This window comes from Triturus cristatus, chromosome 7 (assembly GCF_964204655.1).
Source record: "Triturus cristatus chromosome 7, aTriCri1.1, whole genome shotgun sequence".
Taxonomy (NCBI): domain Eukaryota; kingdom Metazoa; phylum Chordata; class Amphibia; order Caudata; family Salamandridae; genus Triturus; species Triturus cristatus.
The window spans coordinates 1,181,440,530-1,181,450,705 of NC_140590.1; positions in this window are offsets into that span (position 1 = coordinate 1,181,440,530).

The window sequence follows — 10,176 nt, forward strand, 5'->3', positions numbered from 1 at the left end:
CGCTAATGCGCACTATAAGCCTAGACACAGCTTAACAACCACATCGATGAAACAACAAGAGAGCTACTGGAGTGCTAACCAAATCAGCCGGCCGCAGCCGTAGTCCATATACAAGTAAAGAAAGGTTCATATTTTGAAGAAGACAAAAAAACATCACACACACAAGGCAGAGGAGGTGAATAGCAGTAACATGTGCTCCCCGTATCGAAGGAGTAAACAAGCCCAGAAAAAAGGAGGAGGGGGGGCAGGCAGAAGTAACCAAATGCGAGAGGAATGCGCGGGCTAGGGAGACAGAGCAGCATCCATTTCACGCGTCTGGGGCGGGGCGCAAATACCTCCACGATAGGAGTTCCAGGGACCCCACACCTTAATCCACTTCCCAGGCTTGCCCCTCGCCACATACACCGTTTTCTCTCTGAACATACACCAGTCCATGTGTTCCTTCCACGCTGAGACCGTTGGCGGCCTCCGAGAGCCCCACAGTTGTGCAATGTCACGCTTCGCCACCATATAGCCCAGAGTCACCCACTGCGTCTGCATCACATTGTAATCAGTCGGCTCCCAGACATTCAGCAAACATCTCCGTGCCTCCGGCAACAAGGCAACATGCGTGACCTCTTCTAACACCGCATGCACTCTACACCAAAACCGAGTCACCGCCGGACACTCCCACAGGATATGGAGGAAAGTCCCCAGTAGTCCACAGCCTCGCTTACACAGACCATCCACCGAATACCCCATACGCATCAAGCCAGGCCCCGTGACGTACACACTATGAAGTATCTTAAGCTGGACGAAACGCAAGCGGGCCGGGATAGCCACCTCTTTTGGGGAGGCCACCGCTGACACCCAATCCTCGTCGTCCAGTTCCAAACCGTCGGCAGTCCATGTCTCCCGCAGTGAGGTCAGCAAACCCATTCGATCATTGATAAGCTTCTTATATATCAGCGAAATGGTGCTATCCGGCACATAACCGTCCAATACTCTGTCTTCCAACGGGGAGGACTCTGGAATAGCCGCCACGTCCGGAAACACGGAACACAAGGCATGATGAACCTGAGCATACCGAAAGTATTCCCTATCGTTCAACTGATATTCCGTTTTCAACATGTCGAACGTCTTGAATTTCCCTTTCTTCCAGAGATCCCCTACCTTACTGATACCAATCATATCCCATTTCTCAAAGCCTTTCGTGGTACACAGATAGCCCAAACGCTGGGAGGCGTACAATGGCGTTGCCCGAGTCAAGCGATCCCTCCACCCCATCGCCGCATTTGCTGCATGCCACACCTGCACCGCGACCCGCGTCGGGCCTGTCAATCGCACATCAAGGGACCCCGAGTACAGTGCTCGATTATAGTCCCCGCTTGGCAATAACAATTTGTCCATCTCAAAAGCCGGGTTCAAAGCAGGCCCATACATCCCGTGATTGACCGCTGCCAACTGGGAGGCCCAATAATATCGTTTAATATCAGGGAGAGCGGCCCCCCCATCATACCACGGCAGAGTTAGCTTGGCAAGAGCAATCCGCGGCCGCCCATCCCAAAACAGTCGACGCTGAAGACACTCCACCTCCCGAAAATAGCGGGCCGGCACTAGGTCCATAGTGTTCTGTAGGGCGTACAAAAAGCGTGGCAGCGACATCATTTTGAACAACGCCGCCCGGCCGAGCGGCGAGAGCGGCAGCCGCCGCCAACCCGCCACATCCGCCCTTAGGCGCTGAAGGGGGGGGGAGAAGATTCCGCTCATACCGGGCCACCGGGTCCAGGGTTATAAAGATTCCCAAATAGTTGTACCCCGACTGCGCCACCTGGATGGGGCACCCCCGCGGAAGGGGGGGGGGCCTCCCCGGAGAGAACGTACACACAAGACTTAGCCCAGTTGATGACCAATCCGGAGTTGCGACCAAAGGAGCTCAACACGTCCACCAATACAATGAGCGATTTGCGCGGAGATGCAAGATACAAGAGGATATCGTCCGCATATAGGGAGACACAATCCTCGTACTCCGGCGTCCATCTAAGGCCACGCATCGAAGGGTGCCACCGCAGCCACTCCGCAAGGGGCTCCAAACAAAGCGCAAAGAGAAGAGGCGACAACGGACATCCCTGTCGCGTGCCCCTACCCAAGACAAAGGGGGCCGACACCCGTCCGTTGACCACCACCTGCGCCAGTGGGTTATCATAGAGCAATTTCACCCAACCAATAAACCCCGGGCCAAACCCAAACTTCGCCAATGCTGCCCAAATATACGGCCACTCCAAGGTGTCAAACGCCATGGTAGCGTCCAGGGACGCCAAAATGGCCGGCTCACAGATAAATGGCGCTCTAGCAAGGACGCCATGCAGTCGCCGCAGGTTCAAAGCGGTATTGCGATGGGGTATAAAACCGGATTGATCCTGATGAATCAGGTCGCCCACGACCCGGATCAGGCGATTGGCCAGTACCTTGGCAAGGATTTTGGGCTCCGCGTTCAACAAAGAGATAGGCCTGTAAGAAGTACACCGATCCAGCGGCTTCCCTTCCTTATGGATAACAACAATGGTAGCAAGACGTTGGTCAGGGGGGAGGGAGCCCGCAGCCTGTGCCTCAAGGAACATGTCCCGGAGATACGGCGCGATCTTATCTGGGCGCAACTTATATAATTCGATGGGAAGGCCATTAGGACCCATGGCCTTGCCAGAAGCAATAGAGTGAATGGCCAAAGCAATCTCATCCGGCGACGGGGCTGCATCCATCAATAATTTATCCTCATCAGATAGAGATGGCAGAGCAATGTCTTTAAGCAGCAGTCGAGAATCTTCCTCCGATCGCTCAGAGACAGGAGAGTAAACCCCGTGAAAATACTCCGCAAAGCAATCAACAATATCACCGGGGTCCGTCACACACACACCATCCACCCTCTCAACAACCGGCACCACTCGACTCGCTCTCTCCTTCTTATCCAACCAGGCAATCAACTTCCCCGCCTTATCACCCATATCGTACAAACGCCCCTGTTGCTCCCTGCTCATACTTTTAGCAGATTCAGTAACTAGCGCCTTGTATTCGGCCTGCTTAAGCCCCAGCACATGCAGTCTGTCATCCGTAACACCTTGCTCCAGATCGAGCTCCAACTCGGTGATCTCATTTTCTAGTCTAACCACCTCTTTCGCCTCGCATTTTTTGGTATGGGAGATGAGAGATAGCACCTGGCCCCTGAGCACCGTCTTAAAGGCCTCCCAAAGAGAGACGGCGGAAGACACCGACCCCACGTTGTCGTTAAAATAGTGGTCCAGGGACTTAACCAGGTCTGCACGGATCGTGGGGTTCCGTAGGTACCAGGGGTTGATCGGCGCCACCCTCCCCCCCCGCCCCCAAGGCGATATCTAAGTGTAGCAAAAGAGGGGAGTGATCAGATATACCACGGGCCAAGTGTCGCACCTCTCCAATCATCCCAGCTTGGGCCGCTGGCACTAGCATGTAGTCAAGCCTCAAAAGACTCCCGTGGGCCCCGGAGTGGAAGGTATATTGCGCTTGTCCAGGGTGTTTCAACCGCCAGCAATCTATCAGTCCCAGGGTATCCAGAAAGTCCCCCAGCCAGTTCTGGGCCCGAGGGAGGTCCCTAGGGGGGTATTGATCCTCAACTCCGGAAACCACTGCGTTAAAATCCCCCCCCCCCCCCCCAAGACCAAAACCCCCCCCCAGGAGCCCGAGCAGCAGGCGCCCCAAATCGGCAAAGGTGGCCGTCTGCAGGCCCGGCGGAACATATACGGTAACCAGCGAAATCAACTTACCCTCCCATCTCCCCACCAGCGCAGTGTAGCGCCCTCTGTCGTCATGGAGCACTTCATCCACCTCCAACAGGAGAGAGGTCCTAACTAAAATGCCCACTCCCCTCGAGCCCGAGGTGAAACCAGAATGGGCCAGAAGGCGATATCCTCGCCTGTTCATGGCATGGAAAGAGTTCCCTATGAGGTGCGTCTCCTGCAGGAACACAATGTCAGGCGAAATAAGTTTCAAAAACTGCAGGACCACCCCCCGCTTTATCCTGTCCCCCAGCCCATTCACATTCCATGAAAGAAGTCTCAACCCCTTACCCCCCCATCCCCCCCAGCACAAACCATCCCCCTCCCGGAGAGCACAATCATAGTAGCACAACAGAAAACATTACCCCGCCTTGTGATACAAACAAACAAACCCCAACTCCAACCCATCAACCCCAACAAAACTCCCCCCTCCCTGCACCCCTGCATGAGCCCAAACAGCCCCCCCAACGTGCAGTGTGCCTGTCGCCCCAATACGAAACTCACTACAAAAAGGACAAGAAAAACCCCAGAAGGAGGAAAGGGCCCCAGCAAGCCCCCCGCAACCTCCAAGTACCAAAGGGCAAAGTGTTACAAACTGGAGTCCAGTGCAGCCACAGGTGCAAAACGATACCAGTCCACAGCCAGGATCCCAGTTCCATTCCTACTCCGTCGAACACTCTCCGCTCTCCGCCATCCGACCTTCCCGACCTCGACCCCTAGGAAGGGCATCCAGCCACTCTCCCACCGCCTCCGGGCGGTCGAAGAAATGTGAGCGACCCTCCAACTCAACCCGCAGCCTAGCCGGGAATAGCATCGCATATTTCAGATCCATGTCCCTCAAGCGCCGTTTGATGGCCAAAAAATCCAACCGTTGCTTTTGAACCGCTTGCGTGAAGTCTGGGTAAAAGCTAACAGTAGAATTCTCAAACTTTAATGGCCCAGCCACCCTCGATGCCTGAAGGATAACATCTCTATCCCGAAAGTTGAAAAGTCGGGCAATGATAGGCTGCGGGGGAGCACCCACCTTGGGCGCACCACCTGGAATCCTGTGGGCCCGTTCCACAGCGAAGAACTTGCTCAGCCCCTTGGGTGCTAGATGAGTCACCACTAGATTCTCCACAAAAAGATCTGCAGCAGACTCCTCCGATCGTTCAGGCACCCCGATAATACGGACATTATTCCGCCTGGCCCTGCTTTCGGAATCCTCGAGGCGACGATCAGTCAGGGCACTGGCGAGCTGCAACCTCCGCACATCCGTCTGCAAAGCGGCCACATCCACTGTTAGGCTCGACGCCGCTTGAGTCAATGAATCGACCCGATCATTTGTTTTGGACAGGTCCGCTCTGACCAAAGTCACATCAATCAACACCGAGTCCAATTTATTAGCCAAGGTATCAAATTGCTGGTTCACAGTCGCCTTCATCTCCTCAATGGCCCCCATGACATCGAGCAAAGTCAATTCGGATGATGCACCCGAGGCCTCCTTGGGCGGCTCAGGCGATTTATGTGGTCCACTAGGGGATCCCTTTGGCTGCGCATAGCGGTCCATGTTGTTGGCCTGGGAATAAGCTCCCCTCCGGGTAGACTTGGGTTTCAGCTTGTCGCCGTCCACTCTCGCCGCCATCATCAGCGACCACCAAGGTCAGCACCCTCCAGCACCCGGAGGAAGGCAGGCGACAAGTGCAGGAGATCTAGGCCACCAACTGAAATAGGCCCGGTTACAGTTCGAGAGATAGGCTATGCACGCCGTCCTCGGCACTGCTCACCCAAAGTCCCGACGTCAGTCTCGGCAGATTATCTCGAAACCGAAAGTGAAAGCACGGGGTCCGGGGCAGGCCCAGACTGGCATGCCGCTGTTGTTCACTTCGCACCCGGGCACCTCACCAACTCGAGTTCGGGACCAAGGCCGGAGAGGGCCGCAAACTTCAGATCGCCACCAGTCCGGTTCCCGGAGTCCAATTTCGATTTGGAAAACGAGTGGCACCTTAGCGCAAGATCAGACAGAAGCCCGTCGAAAAAACCAGGATTATGACAGGATAGACGTGGGAGGTTGCGGAGGCCCTCGGGAGCCACAAGCCTATGCGGCCATCTTGGTTGCGCGCTAGGCTCCTCCTCAAGTTGTAGTCATCTTTGAAGATTTGGATAGTAGTTCACGGAGTGTTTTGCTCGTGTAGCGATACTAGAATTAGGTGGGTGCCAGTGGGAAAAGGAAATTGTTCCCATATGCACTCACGAAGGTAGGATGTTAAATTAAAAACAATTATGAAGTATACTTGTTGGTGCTCACTGAATTAAAGCACAGGAACTCATGGGAATTTGTCCAGTCTATGAGTGCGCCTATGATTGGTAGTTATAAATAGGGGTGCTTCGGCAATGGTGAACATGTTGGCCCCTATTTATATATTGATGATACAGACTACTGCTGTAGGCTTTGGAATAATCGCAGTGGAATGAAGCATCATGCCCATCTATCCCAGGAGTGAGGAAGATCATTGTGCACACAAAAGTGACTTGGCTCAAGTCGTGAGGGCTCCCTGTCCTTATAGTGTGTATGTTGATCGTGATGCGGTTAAATTGTCTTCATCTTGGTGTAGGTGCCAGATAACATTATTCAATAAATGTGGTCATGATTAGAGGCATGACATATGGTGACTGCCTATGTGACTATCCAGGGAGGTGTTTTAGCTATGTTAATCTATTTAACTGGCTCCAAGGTATACCGTCATCGAGTCCCTTCTCATGGGTTTTCAAATGGTATACCCAGCGCTGTTCCCGGTCTAGGAGTCTCTTCTGCAGGTTTCCGATACCATTGACTTTCTCAATTATAGTCCATCGTATATCTGTGTCTTTATGCTGTTTTTCCACGTAATGTGATGTAAGTCTAGTGGCCGTGATCATGCGCCTGATCGTGCTTCTATGTTCACTTATCCGTATCTTGACTTTGCGGCTGGTCATGCCCACATAAGACAACTCGCAAGGGCACTTGATGAGGTAGATCACTGCTTTTGAGTTACAATTTGTGTGTGACCTTTGCTCCCACGGAGTACGTAAGCTTAATTCGAGAGTCTTGGTGTGTCTAGCAAATTCCCAAGCTACACATGACCCACATGGATAGTGTCCAATTACTGGTGGAGTATTCCATAATGTCATCTGAATGTCATCTTTAGGTCTATACGTGTCGGTTTGGACAAGGGTGTCTCTTAGACTTTGGTTTCTTCTAATGGAGAACATAGGTTTCTCAAATGTCAACTTATTTGAGGCAAGTATGGACCATTTATTATTTTCTTCAAATCATTTGAGGATGACTTGAATGTGGTGACACAGATCATTTGTTGCGGCTGTGGTCTTTCTTGAGTTTCGAGGAGAGCCAGAGTTTCTGACAGGGAACAGCGCTGGGTATACCATTTGAAAACCCATGAGAAGGGACTCAATGACGGTATACCTTGGAGCCAGTTAAACAGATGAACATAGCTATAACACCTCCCTGGATAGTCACATAGATAGTCACATAGGCAGTCACCATATGTCATGCCTCTAATCATGACCACATTTATTGAATAACATTATCTGGCACCTACACCAAGATCAAGACAATTTAACCGCATCACGATCAACATACACACTATAAGGACAGGGAGCCCTCACGACTTGGGCCAAGTCACTTTTGTGTGCACAATGATCTTCCTCACTCCCAGGATAGATGGCATGACGCTTCATTCCACTGTGATTATTCCAAAGCCTACAGCAGTAGTCTGTATCATCAATATATAAATAGGGGCCAACATGTTCACCATTGCCGAAGCACCCCTATTTAAAACTACCAATCATAGGCGCACTCACAGAATGGACATATTCCCACGAGTTCCTGTGCTATAATTCAGTGAGCACCAACAAGTATACTTCATAATTCTTTTTAATTTAACATCCTACCTTTGTGAGCGCATATAGGAACAATTTCCTTTTCCCACTGGCACCCACCTAATTCTAGTATCGCTACACGAGCAAAACACTCCGTGAACTACTATCCAAATCTTCAAAGATAACTACAACTTCCATCACAATTAGTTGTAAACGTTGAGTACATCAGCGCGTAAACATCACATACTCCGGAGCCCGGGGACGTGGTGCAGACAACTTGAGTTTTTTTCACGCTAATGTTTTACTTTACACTTTCGATTCCTATCATACAACTCATAATCATGAGTGCACATGGGGAGTATCATAGCGCCCGTTAGCACCCATGGAATCAAGTACAATACCACGAGCACCTCGCTCCTTTGAATTACTGTTCAGATCTTTCAATAAACTACAACCTCCATCATGAAAAACCGGCTCACGCCACGTGCGTCAGGACGCTACACGTCACTTCCTCCACAGCTCGGGGGTGTTGGCTCATTCAGCTCGAATTTACCGCGCTTACACCATACTTAAGCGCAACACCAGCGTCTCTGTTTGCTAAAGCCGAGGACCAGAACAGGTAGCATGCTGGGTGACTGAACTTATTGAAGCAAGTGCTTAGTGTTGGCGCGGACGCTCAGCGCCCCTCTCGTTCAAATATCTCTCTGTTTTTTGTAATGATTAATGGACACACTTTTGTGACTCTTGGCTCTTTTTGATCCCGCTTTGCGGAATTCCTCTAACACCTTAAGACATAATAGCAGATCAATGCTTATCCGCATTTTAAGCTGGATCACAATTTTTTCATACCACCCCCAGGACCACCCTCATTGTTGTTCTGGTCCTGTGTGAAACGGCCAACCTCCCCGAATTGGGTAAAGTATGACTATAGAGTTTGTGTGCGTGAGTGTCATGTATGCCTGTTTTTTATTCGTACTCACGTTTATTTTCCCACTAAGACTAGATACCCATTTGATGTTTTTACGTTATATGGGCAATTGAGACTGAGTTCACATGGTGCACGCTATTTAAGAGATCAGACTTTCACGCTGATAACGCTAGGATGCGATTACATTCGCCACTACCACAGAATGCCTGTCACATACAAACCAATCTGTTACAGTGATTTGGATCTGAGTGGCACATTGAGGGGAAAATCCTCTAAACAGAAGCATGCATATGAATTCAGGCATGCTCACCTTGCGGATTCCACCACACCCCACTGGGGCAGTGAGCACGGCAGTAGTTCTGCCTGTGATATTTTACATGGTGTTTGTCCTGGTTTCTCTTTTCAGATGGAGCCTGGCAGTTGACACCCACTTTTCTTTAAACATTTCACTAGGAGCAGCTACTCTGCCCCCACCTTACTGACAGGATAGGGACTTCCTATTCCAGTAATTCTCACTCACATAGGGGGGGGTCTTTCTTGCCCTTAAGAAAGTCCTCGACTTTTACGGCCACTCCGGACTGAAACATGTCGGCACTAGGGTCTTAGGACCATAATACTCCAACAAAGACCCAATTTTAAATATTTTATTTACCCAGACAGACCCAAGAATAAAGGGAAACTGGGGATCTGCCTGAGGCATTTTATTTAAAACCCCCTCTGCCTTTTGTATATCAAAAGAGCTCCCAACACTGGTTGACCCCACCGTGACTTTTAGGGGTAGTGGTGACCAGATGATGAAGCATGACACCACTAGGGTGTGTGAGGGTAATTTAAAGAAAAATAGTTTTTTCCCCACAATCATGGTTGGGTTAGGAACAACCTTTCACTAGAGAGTCCCCATAACTCTCCTTTTCCCCTAATTTCCTTTGGCCCCCGTCTACGGGTTCACTAGCACCACCAACCACTGAGTGGTCTATTGGAGTATTTTTTGTGAATATAATTATTTGTAGGGAGGATAGACTCTGGTTATTGCTACCTCTCACACCCTCTAGTTGTCTGGATCAATCCCAGCACCTTCCCGTGTTGATATTAGCTTTATTCAGGCCATTTAAATAGTAATTCCAAATAAGGTCTTAAAATGTAAAAAGGTATGCTGTTTACATTTTTGGCATGTTCCATTACGGAATAAGTTATGAGGTTCTGAAGTCTGTAGAATATTCTGGCGAAAGGACTTGAAAAGCAATGCCCGATATCAGCAGTGGTAAGCAGAAAATGACATTGCCAAAAAAAAAAAAAAGCCCACACACAAAGTAGTTCCAATGAGGTCAGCAGTGAATGGCTACACCATAGCCAATCAGATCAAAGAGTAAAAGAGCTATGCTCCAGAGGAGGGGCTAGCACAAAAGAGGGCAGAAAGATACCAGTAAAAAGCAGAGACCCGAGATAGACAAGAAAGTCATCTGATCATGATCAAAGGTTGGTTCTGTGAAAGATTGGCATTGTATGCATTTCCGTCTGTAGCAAGACCACCAAATATTAAAGGGCAGATGGTGGAGGCCGGATGGCAAGAGTACTTGTCTGCTCTCCTTTGGACTCCATGCG